A 24,208-nucleotide genomic window follows, 5' to 3' on the forward strand; every position below is an offset into this window, starting at 1 on the left:
TAGTTGCTATCAGGACTGATTATATGAGTGTTGCAAATGTAAAGGTAGACATTTTGTAACAAAAGGAAGGGAGTGATGATCTTGCAGTCCAGAAGGTGCTTTAGAGGACGGGCCTTGTGTTCTGCTTTTTAAGGTTCGACCCTTGAAGACCTATGAGGCCTAGCAGTTCTCCTTTGCACACACGGGTTCACATGAGCTGGAATTGACTGACAGCAACTTACAACAACAAAGAATTTAGAGAACTTTCTAGAAGCTGCCAGAGTAGTTAGCGACAGAGTTTGTCTAGAATCTCATTATCTTGTTTTCTGGTTGATTGCTCTTTACACCGTACAATGCTGTTAATGATTAGCATTAAGAACAGAACTAACTCCATCCATTTTACCAAGTCAGATTTCTTAATACAGAGTTGGTGGTACCCGTTTAGCCAGGTCCCTGCAGAGGCAAAGTTCTCATTAGCTCCTCAGGTATGTCCTCTAACCTCCAGCCCATTATATCAAGGACCCCACCTAGTGATACTCCAAGTCCTAGTCTCCACTAGCCACCACTACCTCAGATCCCGGTTTCATTTCATGTTCCAGCAGCCCAGACATGCCCCACTGACAAGGAGTGTGCTTGACAAAATGCTTCTCCCCTTCACTTCCACTCAGCTCCTGAAGAAAGGGGGAAATGGAAGAGCCTAGAGATAGTACCCCACTTAGCACCTTTTCACCATCGAAGTGAACTTAAAACCAAATCTTAAGGTGAGACTTTGATAGTTCAATCATAAAAGTAATATTTAACTTCTCAAATGTTAGCTGAATCCCCTCTTAAGCAATTGTTTGGGTCTAACAATCCAAAAAAAAAAAATCATTGGGTCGATCTTTTATTAATATGGTATCTTTCCATTTGTAATATTTGTTCAAAGCATTCATTCCTAAACTGGAGAAAGTAAAATGTTCCCTAATATTTTTAAGTGATTAAAACACAACTAAGAAAATGACACCTACCTCCTCTTCTTTGACCCACAATTGCTATCATCCATACTAACGAGTAGCCCGTGTTAAGAATTTTCTTCACTTAACATTTCTCATTATTAATAAATTTTACACTGACAACTATAAAGTGAACACTTTGGATTTATGCACCTAACCTAATTACACATGCTGCATGTACGCATTTCATTATTTACTTGACAGATTCATTCCTTGATATCATAAATAATTAAATAAGAATCAAATATTAACTATCACGTACATGTTAATTCTCCTCAAATCTGTAGAAACAAACTATATTTTTATCTTCAGTTCAACCAGCACTGATTAAAATCTCTTCATTAGGCAAATTTCATAAGCAAAGTTCTTGATCTATTTTTCTTTCACTGGAAATTAAACCTGGAACAAATTATTCCAGGATTGCTTCCTGGTTAAAATATGAGTATAAAAGTACTTCTAACAAGCCATTGGATTAGCAGTTTTTCTCCATCTACTACATATGGAATATTTATTTGTATGTTTGTATAGAATTTTCAAATATGGCTTCTATTATCAGATAGAAGCCAACACCATATTGGTTTCTAGCAGTTTATTACCAGAGGTATCTTGTCTTATGGGATGATGGTTTTAACCTAACCTTACCATTATGTTATAACTTGCTTAAAGAATCATTTCTAGTCATTGTGGATGGAAAAAAGAGCACTAAATTTATTTGGGCTGAAAATTTACCCTGAGGTCAAAATATAACTGTGTTTTTGTTTTCACTTTAATGAGCTGGGGTTTGATTTTTTTTTTTATTCCTGTATATCAACATCTTCATTGATCAAACTATTCTCACATTTTATCAAATTTGCTTTGCGAGAGCATACCATACAATTTCATCATTTAAAAAATATTAAAGATTCATAGATAGCCACATTATTCATAATACAAGATTAATGCCAGGCTGACAGGTTTTTGTAAAGATCTGACGCTTTTTTTCTAAGTGCATATACCATATCTGTGTGAAATGTACCTCTGATGCTGCATATTGATTATCCCCTTCTCTTCTCTTCTAATGCTAAAGAGAGAATATTATGGAGTGATTGTCAGGGTTAGTGTGTCTCTGACCTACACATGTACCATTAATAATTTATGAGCTGATTGGAATACAGCACCAAGAAACCAACTGAGAACTGCTGCCACTGCCTAGAATGACATAGACTTGGGGTTGACAACACATGCACCCAGATTTTGAAGTTCCGTTTGTTATAATACAGGCACACAAATGCTCAAAATGCCTTAGTTAGCTGCATGGAAGGAAGCCACGCTTCTTTGTTAGAAATTTCAAGTAGCTGTGTTTATCTCTTTCATCCTATCTTTTCTATGATGTGAGATTTCTTTTCTTTCTTTCTTTTTTTTAAGTATTTACGCAAACTATAAAGTTAACTCAGAGTGTCTTTAAACAGCAAATCCACTACCATCGACTCGTTTCTGACTCTTAGCAAACCTAGAGTGGCTCTGTAGGACAGGCTAGCATGGCCCCTCTACTGCTCCTCAGGCAACAAACCTTCATGGAAGTACACTGGCACATCTTTCTCCCACAGAATGACAAGCGCTTTAACCACTGTGCACCTTTTATAAACACCCACCAAAAATAAATAAATAAACCTGCAATCAAGTTAGTTCTGACTCACAGTCAGCCTATGCAGGGTTTCCGAGACCTAAGGCTTGAACTGCCAACCCAGGCATCAGCAGCCCAATACCTTTCCCCCACAGTGTAATCAGGACTCCGGTAAACACCTAAATTCCAATTATACAGAAGCATATGGAAGCAAAATATCAAGGCTTTCTTCTTAGTAACCCCTTATGAACCACCAGGTCGGCAGTTCAAGCTCACCAGCTGCTCCATGGTAACCCTATACAGGGTCGCTGTGGGTCAGAACCAACTTGAACACTCTTAACAACAACAACAACAACCTTCACACTCCAGAAGCTGTTTGGTGTTCATCCTTCCAGATTGTGTTATACACAGATGAAGGAAGTGAGGAGACAGGTCTCCCCTGCCCTCAGAAAATGGCCTCACACTCAATATACAAGTATAGCTCTGCAACTTACTTGTTTTTTGTTTGTTGTTTTTTTCACTTTAAAATATATTACACACCCTCCTTGTTGTTAAGTGCCCTTAAGTTGGTTCCGACTCATAGCAACCCCATATAGGGTTTCTAAAGAAAGGCTGGTGAGCTTGAACCGCCAACCTGCGGTTCAAACTGACTTTGCAGTCCAGCACATTAACCCACAACACCACACCAGGACTCTTCTCATAACAACACATTTATTAGTAGCTCATCGTTTAAACAACAATATAATGTTTTATATTTTCCCAGTCTTTACTCATTGAGTCGGAAACTGTCACAGATTTTCAGTTACAAAACAACGTCACATATGAGGGGCTTCAAAAAGCTCATGGAAAAATGGAATGAGAAGATAATGGAATTTTTCCATGAGCTTTTTGACGTCCCCTTGTGCATTGAACTTTCATTATTACTTATACATTTGTTCAACAACTTCACTAAAATTGAGTCCTAGAATTGGAATGTCTAGGTAACTGACTTTAAAAATCTCCTTAATCTATTCATTCCTGTTGTTATTGTTGAGTGCCCTCGAATTGATTCCAATTCATAGCAACTCTCTATAGGGTTTCTGAGGAGTGACTGGTGGGTTTGAACCACCAACCTTGAGGTTAACAGTCTAGTGCTTACCCTATAGCACCATACCTGCTCTATTAATCTATCAATTGCTGTTGTTGCTATGGGCCGTTGAGTTGGTTCCAACTCATAGCTACCTTGTATAGAACTTCCAAGGAAGAACTGGTGGGTTTGAACCACCAACTTTGCATTTAAACTGACCCTATAGTCCATTGCTTATCCTACATATTAATACCAGGGTTCCAATCTACTAAATTGTTGTTGTTAAGTACCGTGGAGTCTGTTCTGACTCATAGTGACCCTGCACAGGGTTTCCGAGCCTACAGATCTTTACGGGAGCAGAAAGCCTCATCTTTCTCCCACGGAACAGCTGGTAGTTTCGAACTGCCGACCTTGAGGTTAGCAGCCCAATTCATAACCACTACACTACCAGAGCTACTAAATAGGCAAAGATAAATAAATATTCCAATTTTGAATTTAAATATGGTAGTATTAAATATAAACAAATATTTAAGTGCATTTTTGAGCAAGTATATTTCAAAAGTTTGATAGTATAAAATATTTTAGGAAAATCATTTAGTTACATTAATCTCATGTGCAAGTTGCTTTATGTCAAAGCAAGAAGGTCTGAGTTGTTTGTAATGCTTTAGTAATATGTCATCAGGCCACATCTGTATAAATTATTTTGAACATCATTGTCCAAAGCAGCCAGTTTTCATTTTAACAATGCTAGATATAGCTAACGCTTTAGAGATGTGTTGATAGAAATTGACAACTGCTAAGAGTTCAGAATTTAATATATTTTCTAACTATATTAAAAGGATTTTATGTCTGAAAACATTTCATCTAGAAAAATCTAATTAAAAACAATAGTAGTGCGTTTGTTTGAAACCACCACAAGGCAAATATATCTATACAATTCTCTGCTTTTTACCTAAATTGTTTGAAGTCTTCTACAAACAATGTAATGGTTACCTGGTGCGCCTGTCAAGTTCTGTTATATTAACTAGAATATGCTTTCAGAAAAGATGCCTTGCATTGGATGACAGGCACTTCCTATCTGCTAGGATTCATAAAAATTGGAACATTGATCATTTCGTGTAGAGATTTTCCTTAGTAAGAAGATAAAGGGAGACCTTGTTATGCCAAATGACTTACTAGTCAAAAGTAGCTGGAATACTGAAACCTGGAAACTAGTTAATGGTTTGTAACAAGTCAGAAATAAAGATGTTCAACCAAGAAAATGACATTAAACAGCACTGGCTACAAGAGAAAAGAGCAGCCTGTCAGAATGAGGCGAGGGCTCTGGTGACAAGGAGACAATACGATGGGATGGCACTGGTTCCTCCCCGTGGGGGGGTTGCAACAGCTTTCTCTTGGGAGTTTCCACGCACTTCCTTTGTAGGAAGCCTTCCTTCTAAAAATGGCAGCAGACCCCTTGGAGGTCTTATTAAAATTCTCCTTCTGGGTTATGAAGTGTGTTGTATGAAGCAGATGACAGTACCCGAACAGTTAATTCTTCATTGTATGAAGGAAAGTGGGGACAACAGCCAAGCCAGCAAGGTAGCTCTGTGGCTGACATATCCCAGTAACACTGTACAGTAGGCATTGTAGAACCGGAAATGAGGCAGAGAAGAAAAGCAGTGTACAACCCCACCAGAAGTGGCAGACAGCATGAACCCAGACAGAAGCAATATGATATATAATGAGCATTTTGTATTCAGATTGGTCTCCATTACATCTGCAAATGAATTTCATATACTAACTTAAATCTCCATCGTGAATAGTACAGCAGTTTCATTAGGATAAACATTGATTTTCATTTAAGAGAAATTTTCTTTCATTTACTCTCTGCCACAAAATTGCAGCTATAACAATGTGTACCTCTACCTAGTTCACTAGGGGTTTGTAAAGAGGGTACCAGAAAAGAACAGAAAAAAATCAAAGAATCCAGCAATTGTCCAATGCATTTCTTAATATCAGTAAATTCAAAGACTGAATTTCTGCCTTATCTAAAATAATGCTATGTTATATGGCTGGTTTTGACCTACCCCTGATCCAAAGTAAAGTTAGATCATTTCATATATGTCTACTTAGAGTGTTACAATACTGTTAAACTCATTTCCAATAGAGTAATAGCTATTACAATACAGTCTTCTAAACCATTTCTCTCTTTTTAAATTCTAACATAATGTAAGCTATGCAACAAAATAAACATTTCATAACCTTCTTAAGCTAAAATATTTTTCAATGAGTGTTCATTTCAGCCAGTAGGAGTTCTGTTTTCCACACTGCAGCCCACATTGAAAATTGTTTCTAATATGGATTAGCTGTCCCTTAGTGAGCTATGAAAGACAAAATCTTAGCCTCTTTAAGCCTGTCTTGTTTGACAGTTTGCAAGTATTTACATGAATTAAAAAGCAAATATTTGTTCTTTTCACACAAGCTGTCAGCACAAACTTGGGCTGTTCAGAAACCAACAGAATTTTTTGTTGTTGTTCCAACAGAGTTAATGTTTACTAGGTGACATATGACAACAGGTCAAAGATAAAACTGAAGATTTTTTAAAAAAATTTTTGACACATTTTTGTAACTAAAGGTGATTGTATTATAACATAAATTATGCAGTGATAGGACAGTTGAGACAGTTGTTTATTAAGAAAGCATGGGTTTCTTTTTGGTTGCTCACTTACCAGAGTATTAACGTTTGATCCATTGCAGAGATAGGTATAAGAAAATGTTGCCTGAAAAGTTTCCAGTTGAAGTTACTTTTGAGCTCTCCTTTCCAGGGAACTTTCTGATAATTTGTAAGAACATATTCTAAAGTCAGGCAAACTTCACATTTCTGATACTGTTGCTTCAAGACCACTATCTCTAGTTGCCCAACAAAGTCACACTTCTACTTAAGAAATGGGTGGTTCCAGAGTTTGCAGAAGTAGTGATTTACCAAAAGACGCTTTTAGAGGCAAATGTACTTTGCTGACCACAAAGTTGGTGGCTCAAATCCACTAGCCGCTCTACAGAAGAAAGATAAGCCTGTCTGCTCCCATAAAGATTTAGTCTCTGAAACCCTAGATAGGGGTCGCTATGAATCTGGAAACTCAAAACATGAATTGGAATCAACCTGATGGCAGTGGGTTTGTTGTCGTTATTTTAAACTCTCAGATGTGAGCTATCATGACTTCTTTCAGAAATGCCTCGATCTTGACGCCAAATTTCAACCCACCCCAGAACCACAAAGTCAGGAACAGATTGGGCTTCCTGTGTGTGGACAATGTCCCATCAGCTGAACACACATTTTAACACGTAAACTGTATTTCCAGGGGTAATACCTATTGGTATTAACAAGAAAATAGCAGCGCTACAAGATTCCCTGAAAAGAAACCCTGTCAACGCCACTCATTCTGGCTTCAAAGACAAGCCCCTGTAATTACTTTCTCCTCTTTCGTTTCCTTGTCTTGGTAAAGCAACAAGATCAAGAGAACCTATCCATTTTCCCTAGAAACCTTCCAAAATGTGTGTCTGCTTTGCAAGCTGGATTCAGAAATTTCATTATCTGTATTTGTATTAGTAATCCACTGCACAAAGGGAATTGGGGGCCAGCGGAGGAAAGGGAGCATGGGAGCAAACATCAAACAGACAATTGTATATATGCAAATGCTTGCAAATTTCTGCCAGCATCTCCTTATCTATAACCAGGCAACATGGAAATCTATTCATCCCTTCTGTTTCTTTGCTGCCAAATGTGGTCTTGGCTTTGGAAGCAAATATTCAGAAAATGTTGAACTTTCAGCCACTAGGACTAAATCCAACTGAAAAGCTACTACATTAAAGGCTAATGCGGAAATACAACCAGTGATTTTTCTAGAAAGACAGGAGATTTGCAATCTCCTGACTACAGAGGATGGGGGTGGGGGTGGGGGGGGAAATAAACAAACCTGGGAAGGGGTGGGGGAAGGGGATGGTCGCCTGCTGCTCTCTGGCCCAATTGACAGAGCACTGAATTGCTGTCTCTTGACTTAGTGGTTGTGCATTTGCATAAATAACCAGGGCTAAAAAGGGTATGGAAAACCTGGAACCAGGCATAATGAAGGCAGTGCCCCAATTCATAAATACAAAGTGCTCACTTTCAAATAAATATGTATGGTGCTTAAAAATGACAGAAAGAATTGTCAGGTACTTTGTTCTGCCTTGAAGTCATTAATTTCCAAATAATAATGCTGGTAGAAATTATCATAACTTACTTTATTCTTACTTATTCTCTATATTTATTTTACTCACTGTATATCCATCATAACAATAACATTTCCCATGTATAGAAGCCTTCTCACACACAGAACTTAATTTCATCCTCAAAATTAGACTTTGAGACATGGTCAATATTATACCCATTTTACAGGAAGTAAAGGTACTGAGATCCAGATATTCAGAGATTTACCCAAGTTTATACAGCTCAGACTCTCATCAGGTTGCTTCTGAATCCTGAACTGTACCACACCATGCTGCTGTATAATCTTACCAGGGAGAATTCACTCCAAGTGTAATGGTCTTGGATGTTTTTTCACCCTTGAGTAACATTTGACCCTACAGCCAACTGCTGCCTTCTTGAAATCCTCTGCTTTCTTTTGTTCTTGGGGATTTCTCTTTCTTGACTTGCTTTCTGCCTCTTAGATTCTCTCAGCCTCTATTGCGAGCTTTTTTTCCTTGGCCTTCTATCCACCTTTATCTAAATCTCTGTCCTCCATTCCTTCTGGAACAATCTCATCTGCCTCCATTCCTTCACTTACTCATTCAACGAATATCTTTTGAGCACATCCTCTGAGTCATGTATTAGTCTAAGCCTTAGGTCGGTTTGAACCACAAGGTCGGTGGTTCAAGCTCACCAGCTACTCCTCGAAAGCCCTGTACAAAGTCAGAATCAACTTGATGGAACTTAACAACAACAAAGATACTTCAGTGAATAACAGTGACCTCATAGTGCAAATGGAACCTACACGTAGAGGATGTGCAGCTAATTACCGGGGAAGTTACTGCCTGACCAACTTCCATGGCATGGATCTTACCTGTGATAAATGTGCTTCATGGTCAACAAATGATTGACACTCACATTGATGTCAAGACTGGTATTGGCTTTATTAAAAAACACAGCAACCAAATTCAGAAGACATCGTATGCTCAGCACCAACAGGCCCATCAAATCGAGAAGAAAATGATGGCAATCATGACACGAGAGGTGCAGACAAATGACTTCAAAGAAGCTTCCAGACTGCATTGGGAAGGACAGAGAAGAGGCTTGCTAGTCTACTTACCATGAAGGGTTCGTTAGAAAAATAAAAATGCACAAGAAACCCAAGTTGGAGTTGGGAAAAGTCATGGAGCTTCATGGTGAAGGTAGTAGTTCTAGAGAAGAGACAAGTGCTATGAGCCACCAATTCAAGAATCTATTTAAACTCAGACATTTAACAATGACAAATAAAAGATCTTACCTGCAAAAGAAAAAAAAAAAAAAAATGAATGCCAGAAGGAACTCTGAAACTTGATCCTGAGTGTAGAGAAACTAAAGCAAATGGAAGAAATGATGAAGTAAAAGTGCTGAACAGAAAATTTGCTTGAGAAGACAAAGCAAAGTATTATAATGCAATGTACAAAAATCTGGAGTTAAAAAACCAAAAGGGAAGAACACATTCAGCATTTCTCAAGCTGGAAGAACTGAAGAAACCATTCAAGGCTTGACCTGCAATCTTGAGGGCTATGGACAACAGACGGGAGCACAGTGTGTCCACACAATAAACTCGGGACTGCGAACCACAAGACCAATGGTTTGAGCCTGCCAGCTACTCCACAGGAGAAAGATGAGGCTTTCTATTCCCTCAAAGATTTACAGCCTCGGAAACCCTATACAGTGTCGCTATGAATTGGAACCAACTCGACAGCACTTAACAATAGCAACAATGGACAAAATATTGAATGATATAGAAAGCATCAAAAAAAAAAAAAAAAAGATGGAAGGAATACACAGAGTCAATGCACCAAAAAGAAATCATCGATGTTAAATATTTCAAAATCATCGATATTCAATAATTTCAAGAGGTAACATATGATCAAGAACTGATGGTTCTGAAGGAAGAAATCCAAGCTGCATGGAAGGCATTGACAAAAAACAAATAGTCCAGGAGTTTACGGAATACAAATTGCAATGTTTCAACAAACTGATGCAGCGCTGGAGGCACTCACTCATCTGTGTCAAGAAATTTAGACGATACATACCTGATTAAGTTATTGGAAGAGGCATATATTTATGTTCATTCCAAAGAGAGGTGACCCAACAGAATGTGGATTCATCAAACAATGTCACTAATATCACATGAAAGTAACTTTTTGCTGAAGATAATTCAAAAATCATTTCAATAGTACATGGACAGGAAATTGTCAGAAATTCAGAAAAGGACGAGGAATGAGGGATATCATTACTGGCATCAGCTGGATCTTGGCTGAAAGCAGAGAACACCAGAAAGATGTTTACCTGTGTTTTATTGACTATGCAAACACTTTAGGTTGTGGATAATAACAAACTATGGATAACACTGCAAAAAAATAGATATTCCAGAATTTAATTGCGCTCATGAGAAGCCTTTACATAAACCAATAGGCAGCTATTAGATAAGAACAAGAAGATATTGAATAGTTTAAAATCAGAAAAGTTGTGTGCCAGGGTTGTATCCTTTCACCATACTTATTCAATCTGCATGCTGCGCACATAACCTGAGAAGCTGGATTATATGAAGAAGAATGTGGTATCAGGTTTGGAGGAGACTCATTAACAAACTGCAATATGCAAATGATACAGACTTGCTTACTGGTAGCAAAGAGGACTTAAAACACTGATGAAGATCAGGACTACAGTCTTCAGTATGGGTTGCACCTCAATGTAAAGAAAACAAAAATCCTCAAAACTGGACCAGTACATAACGTCATGATAAATGGAGAAAAGACTGAAGTTGTCAAAGACTTCATTCTTGGATCTACAATCAACACTCACAGAAGTAGCAGTCAAGATATCAAATGACATATAGTGTTAGGCAACCTTTCTGCACAAGACCTCTTCAAAGGGTTAAAGAGCAAGATATCAGTTTGAGGACTGAGGTAGTCCTGACCCAAGATATGGTTATTTTCAATTGCTTTATATGCAGTGAAGGTTGGCCCATGAATAAGGAGGATCATAGAAGAATTGATGCATTTGAGTTGCAGTGTTGGAGAAGAATATTAAAAGTACCACAATTGCCAGAAGAACAAATCTGTCTTAAGAAGTACAGTCAGAATGTTCCTTAGAAGCCAGGTTGGCCAGACTTGGTCTCTCATATTTTGGACATGTTATCAGGTGGGACCAGTCCCTGGAGAAAGACATCATACTTGGTAAAGTGGAGGGTTAGTGAAAAAGAGGAAGCTCCCAATGAGATAGACTGACACGGTAACAGCAACAATGGGCTCAAATGTAACAATAATTGTGAGGAAGGTCACAGAACTGAGCAGTGTTTCGTTTTGTTGCACATAGCATCGCTTTGAGTCAGAAGTGACTCCATGGCACCTAACAACAACAACCTCTTATTAATATTCTGGGGGCTAAATGCAACAATGCAGGTGAGGTGAGCATGTAAGTGACTGAATAAGTAAACTAAAGAAAGATGTGCTTAGTGAAGTGCTTGACACTGCCCTCAAGTCAGTTCCGACTCATAGCAACTGGACTTACGGTTTCTGAGACTGTAAATCTTTCCAGGAGCAGAAAGCCTCATCTTTCTCCTGCAGAGTAACTGGTGAGCTGGGGCAGGTTTAAATGTCATTACCAAGGGCCCCATTTGCTTTAGCATCTCTACACTGCAGAGCAAGTTTCAGTGTTTCTTCTGATATCCATTTTAACCTTTTTCTTCTTTCTTGTCTTCTTAATGACTATTTGCTTTCTACCTGTATGATGTTCTTGATGTCATCGCACAACTCTTCTGCTCTTCGGTCTTTAGTGTTTAATGTATCAAATCTGTTCTTCAGATGATTTCTAAATACAGGTGGGATATATTCAAGGTCATATTTTGGCTCTCGTGGAGCAAATAATCCGAGAAGCTGGGTTATATGAAGAAAAATGTGGCATCAGGACTGAAGGAAGACTCATTAACAACCTATGATATGCAGATGATACAACCTTGCTTGCTGAAAGTGAAGAAGACTTAACATATTTACTGATGAAGATCAAGGAACACAGCCTTCGGTATGGATTGCATCTCAATATAAAGAAAATTAAAATCCTCACCACTGGATCAATAAACCACATTCTTATCATTGGAGAAAAGATTGAAGTTGTCAAGGACTTCATTCTTCTTGGATCTACTATCAACACTCATGGGAGCAGCAGTCAAGAAATCAAATGACGTATTGCATTAGGCAAATCTGCTGCACAAGACATTTTTAAAGTGTTGAAGAGCAAAGATGTCAGCTTGAAGACTAAGGTGCACCTGACCCAAGCCATGGTATTTTCAATAACCTCATATGCATGCGAAAACTAGGCACTGAATAAGGAAGACTGTAGAAGAATTGTTGCTTTTGAGTTATGGTGTTGGAGGAGAATATTGAAAGTACCATGGGCTGCCAAAAGAATCAACAGATCTGTGTTGGAAGAACTGTAGCCAGAGTGCTCCTTGGAGGCCAGAATGGCCAAAATTCATCTCTCATACTTTGAACATATTGTCAGGAGGGACCAGTCACTGGAGAAGTATCATGTTTGGTAGGGTAGAGGGTCAGAGAAAGAGGAAGACCCCCAGCAAGATGGATTGGCAAAGTGGCAACATCAGTGGGCTCAAACGTAGCAACAATAGTGAGGTTGGCCTAGCTAGGATCGGGCAGTGTTCAGTTCTGCTGTGCATAAGGTCGCTATGAGTCGGTACCGACTCGATTGCACCTAACAACAACAACATCAAGGGCCCTGGCTTCATCTCGCTGCTTTTTTATCTTTATGTTGGCTCCATTCCCAGGCAGGCTCCCTTCTTACAGATGCAAGATGACTTCCCAGTCTTGTCTCTGATCCCAGACACCCCAAAGGATGAAAGAGAGTCTCTCTTCCAAGAAGTGGCACTAAAGTCATGGTTCTCATAGGATCATGTGCTCACCCCTGAACCAATCGCTCAAACCAGGAAAATACCACTGCTCTGATAGGTTTTATTGTCAGGACATATTGTCAGGAGGGAACAGTTGCTGGAGAAGGATGTCATGCTGGATAAGACAGAGGGTCAGAGAAAAAGAGGAAGACCCCCAACGAGATGGATCAGCCAGATGGCATCATTGATGGCGTCAAGTGTGGCAGCAATAGTGAGGTTGGCCCAGGATCGGACATTGTTTAGTTCTGCTGTGCATGGGGTCACTATGAGTCAGTTCCGACTCGATGGCACCTGACAACAACAACAACAACTGATTGGCTGGACTTCAGGAGGTGGAGGTTGAATCAGCTCAACTCAACCCACATGAATGAAATGATGTCTAAGGATGAGAAAGAGAGCAGTAGTGGGCAGGTACATAAACAGATGGCCACTACCCTCAACTCTGATGCTTAATTCATTCTTTCTTGCATTATGGTTAGATGTTTTCATGTGTGTGGGCCCTCAGAGTGAAAGCTCTGAATAACTTGGGAAACTGGAGGTCCCAATGCAATCCTTGGAATAGAATATATATTCAAGAAATGGTTCTTAAGAGGAACTGATTTGCAGGAATCCCTGGATGAAACAGTTAAGCTCTCAGCTATTAATGGTTCTGAAAGATCACATCCACTGGAGAAAAATAAAAAGATGATTTGTTAAACTAATTTAAGCTAGCTCTTCTCTTGCTCACTTTAAGTTTTGTCGAGTCTCATTCTCTTTTTAATAGACGAAAATATACAAAAGAGCTTCAAAGAGTTAGTAGAAAATTAAATTAAAAGAGAATGGGATTTTTCTATGAACTGTTTGAAGTCCCCTGGTATAAACTTTAAACACACACACACATATATATATATACCCTTTCCAACCTTAAAAGAAAGGATTCCAGCAGAAGAGGCACACAAAGCATCTTCCTAATTTACAAATATGTTGACTCTTTCTCCTCTAAATTTATTATCTCAGCTAATTTTACACAGAAAGAGTAAGATTATGGTGTGCCTTTCTAAGCTACTTCATCTTGCTGTTCTGTTTTGTTCGGCTAATGTTGCATTTGCTGAAAATGCAAGTGCATGAAATTCACCAGTGACCTTTAACAAGGTATCCCATGTACAACCTAGCTAAGGTCTCCCCTCTAATCCTGAAAGCTCAAATCCTCTACTTCCTGGTATATGGCTGCCCAGCTAGAGACATTTCCCAGCTTTGCTTACCACGAGGTGTGGTCATGTGACAGCCCTTACCAAGTGATATGAAAGTGCCACTTTCAGATCTCTTTCTTAAAATGCTTGTTCTTGAGTCAGGGATTTGATTTAAAATAATCCATAGAGGATGAAGAATATGGTTGGGGGATATAAATGACACAAATCCAACCATAGGAAGAGAATGGTGTAAACTGAGTATTGGTACATGGGATTGCATTATACTATTACACTGCCTACTTTGTGTATGCTTAAGCTTTTCTAAATCAGCCAAAATCCATGTAATCCTAGTTGTCTCTAAGTGATTCCATCATTTCCTTTTTAGTGGCGGGAAGTAGGGGTGGCCAGAGCAACCCTGATATGTGTATAGAGAGGATGACAGAGCCAGCCCACCAGCCTGGACCCCTGAGTGGCTTTCCTGAGCAGGGATTACTCATCTGCCTTGGAGAGTTACCGGAAAGAGAAATGGATTTCTTGCTTGTTTGAGCCTCTGCATGTCGGGATCTCTTTGTTCCAGTTACAGCATTTTTCATGTAATTCTAGTTACTTATTTACTTACATTCCATTTCAAAATAGTCTCCTGTATTCTAGCAGACAGTATAATTTGACCTGCCTTTGCCATCCCTGAATTTTTCTCTGGATTTCTTTCAGGTCAGCACAGACTGTTAGCAAGCCTATTGTGGTTACATTTTTAAAAAATATTGCTTAGGAGGGCAGACTGGACCACAAACTACACAAATACCTAAATCAAATTAAGATAACCTTAAACTAAACTGCTCACACATACAACTCCTTGTCAAAATCTTTACAAATATGCCACTTTTGCGTTTGCAAGTCTATTATTTAAAATCATTATGGAGAAACTTTTGATACAGGAAACAGCCATCAATTATCATAGCAAAACTTAGCATGAAATAGTAATGTTGACAACATTTAAAGGTTGAGAAAAAAAAAAAAAAAAACTTAAATTGTTTTCATATACAGTATTTTTATGTTCTGTATTTTAGAAGTATATTTAAGCATACTTAGAAATATAGTTCTCTTTTCTCTGTCTATGGCACAGTCCAACACAGCACGTTAAGAACTTTAAATTTCAGTGTCCTGTAGACAGCATCATGGTAAATAGAGAAAAAATTGACATTGTCAAAGATTTCCTTTTACTTGGGTTCACAATTAAAATTCATGGAAGCAGCAGACAAGAAATCAAACAACATATATTGGGCAAATCTGCTGCCAAGATCTCTCTAAAGTGTTAAAGAGCAAAGATGTTACTTTAAGGACTAAGGTATGCCTGGCCCAAGCCATGGGATTTTCAATCTTTTCCTATGTATGTGAAAGCTGGACAATGAATTAGGAAGACCAAAGAAGAACTGATGTATTTGGATTCTGGTGTTGGCAAAGAATGTTGAATATACCATGGACTGCCAGAAGAATGAACAAATCTGTCTTGGAAGAAGCCCAGCCAGAACAGCCCTTAGAAGTGAGGATAGTGAGACTATATCTCACGTATTTTGGTCACGTTCTCAGGAGGGACCAGTCCATGAATAAGAACATCATACTTAGCAAAGCAGAGGGTCAGCAAAAAAGAGGAAGATCTTCAACTAGATGGATTAACACAGTGGCTGCAACAAAGAGTGATCGTGAGGACAGTTTCATCCTGCTGTGTATAGGGTTACCATGAGTCCAAACCTATTGGATGGTACCTAACATCAACACCACCAAAGCTGGGGTACACTCTCTAGTTCCCCAGTTTCCTCTATTCCCTGTTGCCTCATACCAAGCTCCTGACACAACTACCCGACCTGCCTGGTCCCTGAGGCTTACATGATCTGGCCATAGATTAGTTCTAAAATGTAACATGAAGACCTACAGTTTTTCTAAAAGAAGTTGTTTATCTTCATAATGGGTTGTCAAAGAGGATCACAGATTCTTTGTCCCATGATCCTCAGAAATAAGATGGAGTTCACATCATGGCTTTTAGGTGAGAGCCCCTAAAGGTCAGGGGGTGAACTTAGTAAGTACACCTATGAAGTTGTTATTGTTATTATTATTGTTGTTGTTGTTGTTGTTGAGTGCCATCCAGTGGGTTTTAACTCATAGCAACCCTGTATAGGGTTTCCAAGGAGCGGCTGGTGGGTTCGAACCTCCGGTCTTTCAGTTAGCAGTCCAGCGCTTATCCTACAGTGCCACACCAGGACTCCAGAAGAGGAAAGCAAAAACTGAATGCAAATTAGTATTCATTATTAATTGAAACTGAAAATGTTAAGAGATCCACAAAACTCTGTTTGCAGAGATAGAATGCAGGACTGACACTGTTTACCCACCATTGCAAAGAGAGGTGACCCAACGGAATGCGGAAATCATTGGACAATCTCTTTGATACCTCAAGTGAGTAAAGTATTGCTCAAGGTAATACAGAAATGGCTACAATCACACATTGACAGAGAACTTCCAGAGGTTCAAGCTGGATTCAGAAGAGGCCATGGAACGAGAGATATCATTGCTGATGTCCAGTGGATCTTGGCTGAAAACAAAGAATATCAGAAAGATGTTTACCTATGCTTTATTGACTACGCAAAGGCTTTCGATTGTGTGGATCATGACAAGCTATGGACAACATTGCGAAGTATGAATATTCTGGAACACTTAATTGTGCTCATGAGGAATCTGTACCTGGACCAAGAAGCAGTTGTTTGAACAGAGCGTGGGAACACTGAATGTTTTAAAATTGGGAAAGGTGTGTGACAAGGTTGTGTTCTTTCACCATACTTATTCAACCTGTATGCTGAGCAAATAATACGAGAAGCTGGATTATATGAAGAAAAATGTGGCATCAAGATTGCAGAAAGCCTCATTAATAACCTGTGATATGCAGATGGTACAACCATGCTTGCTGTAAGCAAAGAGGACTTAAAATACTTACTGATGAAGATCAAAGAGCACCGCCTTCAGTATGGGTTGCATCTCAATGTCAGGAAAACAAAAATCCTCACCACTGGACCAATAAACAACATTCTTATCAACGGAGAAAAGATTGAAGTTGTCAAGGACTTCATTCTTCTTGGATCGACTATCAACACTCATGGAAGCAGCAGTCAAGAAATCAGACGACCCACGTATTGCATTGGTCAAATCTGCTGCACAGGAACTTTTTAAAGTGTTGAAGAGCAGAGATCTCAGCTTGAGGACTAAGGTGCACCTGACCCAAGCCATGGTATTTTCAATAACCACATATGGATGCGAAAGCTGGACAGTGAATAAGGAAGATCGTAGAAGAATTGATGCCTTTGAGTTGTGGTGTTGGAGGAGAATACTAAAAGTGCCATGGACTGCCAAAAGAACCAATAGATCTGTTTTGGAAGAAGTGCAGCCAGAGTGCTCCTTGGAGGCCAGGATGGCTAAGCTTCGTCTCTCATACTTTGGACCTATTGTCAGGAGGGAACAGTCGCTGGAGAAGGATGTCATGCTGGGTAAGATGGAGGATCAGAGAAAAATAGGAAGACCCCCAACGAGATGGATCAGCCAGGTGGCATCATTGATGGCGTCAAGTGTGGCAGCGGTAGTGAGGTTGGCCCAGGATCGGACATTGTTTCGTTCTGTTGTGCATGGGGTCACTATGAGTCGGTTCCGACTCAATGGCACCTGACAACAACAACAACCCACTATGACAAGATAAAAAACAATCTGCAAGTACTGCCACCCTCCACATCTTCTCCCAGCAAGCCCACTTCCCTCACTTCCCTCCTCCTCCTCAGGAGAATTCTGTCTTGGCCAGATTCCTTCCTGGGCTATGGATGAACAAGTTGGGATTCATGTGGGAGGAGCCATAAGGATCTGAGACTGTCACGATGGACTTACACCAAAATCCCGAGGATGAACAAAAACAGATATGGAGGGATAGAGAAAAGGGACAAGAGGAATGCAGGGGTCGGTGTAGACTAGCTTGAATATTCGGAAAGAGGCTAAAGTTGTCAGAAATTTGAGAAGAAGCTAAAGAAGAATATATATGTGTATATATATATAGTTTTTGTTGTTGTTGTTGTTTGTTTGTTTTGTCGTTGTTAAGTGCCACCGAGTCAGTTCCTACTCATAGCAACCCTGTATAGGGTTTCCAAGGAGCAGCTGGTGAGGTTGAACCACCGACCTTGTGGTTCAAATCAACCTTGCAGTCTAGTGCTTTCTCCCACAATGCCACAAGTGCCTTCAAACTGCTTCTGACTCATACCGACCCTGTATAGGGTTTCTAAGAAGCAGCTATGGGTTTGAACCACCAACATTACGGTTAGCAGTCCAGCACTTATCCTACAGCACCACACCAGGACTCACTCTTTATATATAAAGAGAGAGAAGAGAGCAGAGGTTCTGCAGAAATTTTGTGGTTAAAAATGACTCTTGGTGGTTTTTTTTTGGAAACTTCGTTGTTGTTTAGTGCCATGAAGTCAGATCCGACCCAGAGCAACACTGTGTAGAGTTTCTGAGAAGCAGAAACCATGGTGATCTTGAACCATGGACCTTGTGGTTCAAACTGATCTTGAATTTCAACGCATTAACTCGCAACGCCACACAGTTCCATATAAAGCTGATGCCCAGTTTGATATTTAAAGCTTTACTAAATCAAGTCTCCAAAGAAAAAAAAGTTGGTGTTTTTCAAAGACTTTAGTAAAACTTTCAATATCAAACTGGGCCTCAGTTTTATATGGAATTGTACAACAAGAGACTCAAACGTACCAACAGGCATGAAGATGGCACAACACCAGGCAACGTCTCTTCCCATTATACAGAAGGGTACCAAGAGTTTGACCTGACTCAGTGGCAACTAACAACAACAATATACATTTGGAAAAAGCACTAACCATCTGCATACTTAGAATTGACAGTTATTCAAACATTTCAGCTTATTCATCAACCATATATTGAAGTCCCCCTATAGTGCCCCCCTATTGAGAAACTAGGCACAATGTCTCATCCCAAACAAGCTGATCAAAGGAAACATTTCATATAAAATTTCCTTGGTCTCTCTGATTCATGCAAAGAATAATCTTGAGCAAAACATTCATTTGCTGTCATGTAGACCTCATGAATGACAATGATACCAGTATTTCCAAGGTCTGTCACCAAAGAAATAAAAGGAAACACAGTTCTGAAACTTGAAATGTGGAGTGCATGAGGGGGGAGGGTCTCATTCATCCTCAGGCCAGTGGAAGTTTCCCCAATTCAAGGAGACATGCATCTTTGAATTACTACCATATTCTCAGCTCTTCTTCTGCCGCCTTTGCTGGTTCCGAGTCAGGAAAGGGACTTTAAGTAGAATCTAGGAGTTCCTGGGTGGCACAAAGTGTTAAGTCCTCAGCTATTAACAGGTGATTTAAATCAACTCAAGGCATCTGGGAAGAAAGGTCTGACAATGTACTTCTGAAAAATCAGCTATTGACAACCCGGGAGAGCACAGTGAGTCATGGGCTTGCCATGAACCAGAGGAAGCCACTAGTGGATGGTGAGCCTTCTGCCTTAACTGATATCTACTATATGACAGCAAGTCCTTGAGGACTCTGTGTATGTGCTCAGTATTAAACTGTGGGCTGGTGCTAGGGTGGGGCCAGAGATGAAATGCAGTCCTTGCCCTCCAGAGGGTACTGGGCAGTTGAGCAATGCCCAGTGTAAAGGTATGAGAGCTGTCAGAATGGTACATGCAAACACACTAAGAAAGGGCCCCTCACTTGGAGAGGATGCTCAGAGGACACATTAATCAGAGTCTCTAATAATTAGTAGAAATTAGCCAAGCAGGAGGCTCTGGGAGAAGGAAAAAGACCCTTCCAAGCAGAGGGAAGATGCAATGATTTCATTTGTATTATTCACATGTTGTAGGTTGTGGAGAAGAAAAAACTCCAACAGGTTAAACAACTTGTCCCAGGTCACTCATTTGTTAAGCAGTGAAAATGAGATTTAAAGTTAGCACCATACGCCCTACCTTCTCATTTGGTGATATCCACATAGTCCTCCCATCCCTAACTGACCAAATTTCTATTAACTTGTCCCTTCTTGTTGTTGTTATGTGCCGTGGAGTCCGTTCCGACCCATAGCAACCCTGTACAGGGTTTCCGAGGCTGTTAATCTTTACGGGAGCAGAATGCCTCTTCTTTCTCCTGCGGGGCAGCTGGTAGTTTCGAACTGCTGACCTTGTGGTTCGCAGCCCGATTCGTAACCACTACGCTACCAGAGTCCCTAGCTGACCAGAATTAGCCCTTAACCATTCTGAGAAATAAGCCAAAGAAGAATAAATTCAAAGACTCATAGAATGTTTCAGATTTTCTTCTTGGAATCATTTTAAGAAAAGAGAAGCAATACCTGTGTGTTAACATAGGAAAAGCGCTAAGAAGTTCTGCAGAAAATTCATGCTAAACATTGTTTAATCCAGTGGGTCTGAAATGTACTTTGCCAGGGAGACCTCCACTTTCTCCCCCTTTTGGGTGACACATACTAGCAACCCTCAGAACTAGAGTTTTTGTTCTGTACTCTTTGGGACATTCTATATCCAGACTTCTCCTTATCTGTGAGGAAACTGGTTCAGAGAGGTTGGGAGCTGCCTTTGGGTGCATGCTAGGGGCAGATTCAGAACATACTTCACAAACTTCATCCAGACCAAGACTCTCTCCAGCAGATCATACTTCAGTATGCCCATGCCAGGCTCTAAGATATAAATAGCACATGACTTGATAACCTTGCAATTGTCAAACTAGGAATCACTATTTCAAAAAGATACAAAGAAATTTTGTAAACTCATTCTAGGTGAGAGCTGAGATCCTGTATACAAACTTGAAGTGTGTTTATATTCACTATTAATCGCCCTTGTCATGGTTTATACTAGTTATCCAAGCCTTGCTGATACCCGTTGTTTATCTTCATAGCCTTCCCTCTGAAATAATAATACCAATAACAACTACGAGCTCTCTTTTTGTCTCCACATGAAGGATAACATTAATATATTGATGCAAATTTCTGGTGTTTATCTTTATGCATTCATTTAAATGGAACCAAAGCTGAAGAAATCACTTGTTAACAAGATAATCGCAAAGGAATCTGTACTAAGTACTACATTGATAGATCAAATCCCATTATCAGAAACTAAAAAGAAAATGATTTATTTGGGAATTTTGTTGGAATCAATACAGCAAAAAAAAGGGGGGGAGGAGGTGGAAAAAATTGGTTATGATTTACCAATGGTTATGATTTACACTGTGGTAATATTTATTGTATTAACATTTAAGCTGTGTTTGACTGGAAATTTTTGAAAGGCAACATATGTATGAATTTAAAACATATTTCAAGAGTTCAGTATCCAACTTTAAAGAGTAGTTATGAATAAATAACATGTTTGCTTTTGTTAAGTGCTGTTGAGTTTGCTCGGAAAGCACTGGACTGCAAGGTTAGTTGGAACCACAAGGTGAGTGGCTCAAACCCACCCGCCGCTCCTCGGAAACCCTATACAGGGTTGCTATTCAGTTGGAACCGACTTGACAGCACTTAACAACAACAACAACAACGTAGTGACCCCTATGTAGGGTTTCTGAGGAGTGGCTGGTGAGTTTGAACTACCAATCTTGCAGCTAGCAGTCAAGTGTTTACCCTATAGTACCACACCATAACATATTGTTGTTATGTGCCATTGAGTTGGTTCCAAGTCATAGTGACCCTCTTTAGAGCTTCTGAGGAGCAACTGGTGGGTTTGAACTGCCAACCTTGTGGTTTGCTGTTTAGTGCTGATCTTTGTTGTTGTTGTTAAGTGTCGTCAAGTCGATTCTAACCTATAGCGACCCTGTATAGGGTTTCCAAGGAGCAGCTGGTGAGCTTCAACCACCGGCCTTGCAATTCAAATGACTTTGCAGTCTGACGCATTAGCCCACAGCGCCACACCAGGACCATATATTAGGAAAGGCCAATTGGGCTTTTTGTCTTAAATGCTAAATATTCTATGTCTATGTGCTGTGTGTTTGGTACTAAAAGCTTCTTTATCAGCAAAAGAAGGCAAAGGAGGCCCTGAAATGTTTTAAATGCACGGCTTTGCTTATCTTCCTGTGTTAACGATCCTTACAGCCGTTTTTATATTAACCTTATCACTAACACACCAATAGGGGAAACCTATTGTGAAGAAGAAGAAGAAAAAAAAAAAGTAGCTTAATCTCTGGGAGTTTTTTCCAATCTAACAATTTTCTGATTGTCAAGAGGGAAAAAATGAAAATTAGATTTTTAGTGGGTTTTCTTAACATTCAAAAAAAAGTCAACATTTACGAATGGACGAACCATTAAACATACAATGTGAAGAGGACACAGATTAGATTACCTACTAAATGCTTATTATATAAATTCTGGATTTCATGGAGGTCCACTAAAGAGTTCAGATCAGGAGACTGTAAGTGGCTCCGAGAAAGCCCATCTCTCCTTCCTTTCTTCGAATTGCTCATTTATGCATATGACATCATAAGAAATCTCATTTGTCCCTCATAAGACTTCTGTTTGCTTTTTCATACAGTCTGTGTGCACCTTGTAGAAATTCAAAGGCTCCTCCTGTCTTTTAACTTTGACAACAATACCAAACTTGACCTTGAGACCTCGGTACCTTCTCTTTCCCTCAAGGTGCTTGAGAAACCACATCACTTTATGATTGAAATTAATGTTTTCATTCAATTGCAAATGCTTGAGCTCAATACACATATTAGGAGTGAGCAGGAGCTACTTTTGCTCCTTCTACCAGGTAAGATGCTTTTTTCTTTTTTTTCATTACCCCTTTAATGCAGAGCAGGGCTACTGATTACAAAGAAGCCGTGTGACTCCAGCAATAGGTCTTCCTCACTAATCCTCACTGTCATGGAAATTCCAGCTGCTACAAGAATAAGAGGCTCAATCCATATTTGCCAGCTCTAATATGAAATCTGTCAGAGCCCAAATTAATGAGTTCCAAATTCCTTACATCACGATAACAGGTTAAGACTGGTCAATTAATTACATAAATCCTTCCCGATTCATTGTGTGTTTGCAGCCCAGATTGTGTCTTACATTTCTCAGGGCATAAGGCCTTTTGGCTCCTGTTGTTCTGCAGAAAGGCCCCATTTAAGTGAGGCTGCCTGCCACGGCAAAATGTTAAATGTCACACGTTAAATTTGCACTTTTCTATAATTGCTTTTGTTAAAAAAAAAATTAATTAATTTAAAGCACAGGGCTCCCACTACACGGCTGTGCAGAGGGCTGAGGTTGTACTGAATAGATCCCAGAGCAGGCCAAGTACCTGTCTTTTACCTCTAACAGTTTACACAAAGTCCCCTGTGCCAGGTACCTGGGGAGGCATCTGAACCCAGAACATACATATTTATGAAAGTACACCAAGTTTCCCTAAGATCTGCAGCAGAAGATTCTCTATGCAAGGATTAAAATTGTGGTTGCTAAGTGCCATTGAGTCGGTTGGATTAATAAAAATAGGACTCTAAATAGCCAGTTTCCTTTCACAAGTGAGAGTTAGGTATCTGAGTATTAAACATCGTTGACCTGATCGTTTTTTCTGGACCAAGATGAGGGGGCTTCAAAAAGTTCACGGAAAAATTCCACTATCTTTTCATTCTACTTTTCCCATGAACTTTTTGAAGACGCCTTATACTGTACAAATGTGTCGGTGTGTGCACACGCACATGATACTTGTTAGATCTTTTGCCTTTAGAATCAATGTTTGTTATGTGGATTTGTAACTGGTGCACACTTACAAATGGGAGAATCCCTGATGTTTAGAATCTCAAAGGACCTCGAAAATCATCCAGGTCAAACCTTTTCCTTTAAAAATAAATAAATAAATACAAATGCCCTTGGAGTCACTAGTTAGAAACTAGACCTAGAATGGAGGGAGGGGGCGGAGGTTATTGCTAGAGCACTTACTCTGTCTTCACCCCACCGTATTTTCACACCGAGTGGATTTTGAAGGCATGTAAGTGCTGTGTTCAACGCAACCAGTTCCGATTGTGCTTCCTGCGTCATCCAGACAGTGCCAGGGGCTGCACAACTGCTGTGGACTGGTGGATCTACAGATACACAATTGAGCAAGAGATGCTCCTAAGCATAGGTTGAAATTCAATATAAGACACAGGTTCCTTCCACTTGAGGGCTCTACCTCCACCCCACGACACAGACAACTAGCCAGA

The sequence above is a fragment of the Chrysochloris asiatica genome, unplaced genomic scaffold (assembly GCF_000296735.1).
Source record: "Chrysochloris asiatica unplaced genomic scaffold, ChrAsi1.0 scaffold00006, whole genome shotgun sequence".
In the NCBI taxonomy this organism is placed as follows: domain Eukaryota; kingdom Metazoa; phylum Chordata; class Mammalia; order Afrosoricida; family Chrysochloridae; genus Chrysochloris; species Chrysochloris asiatica.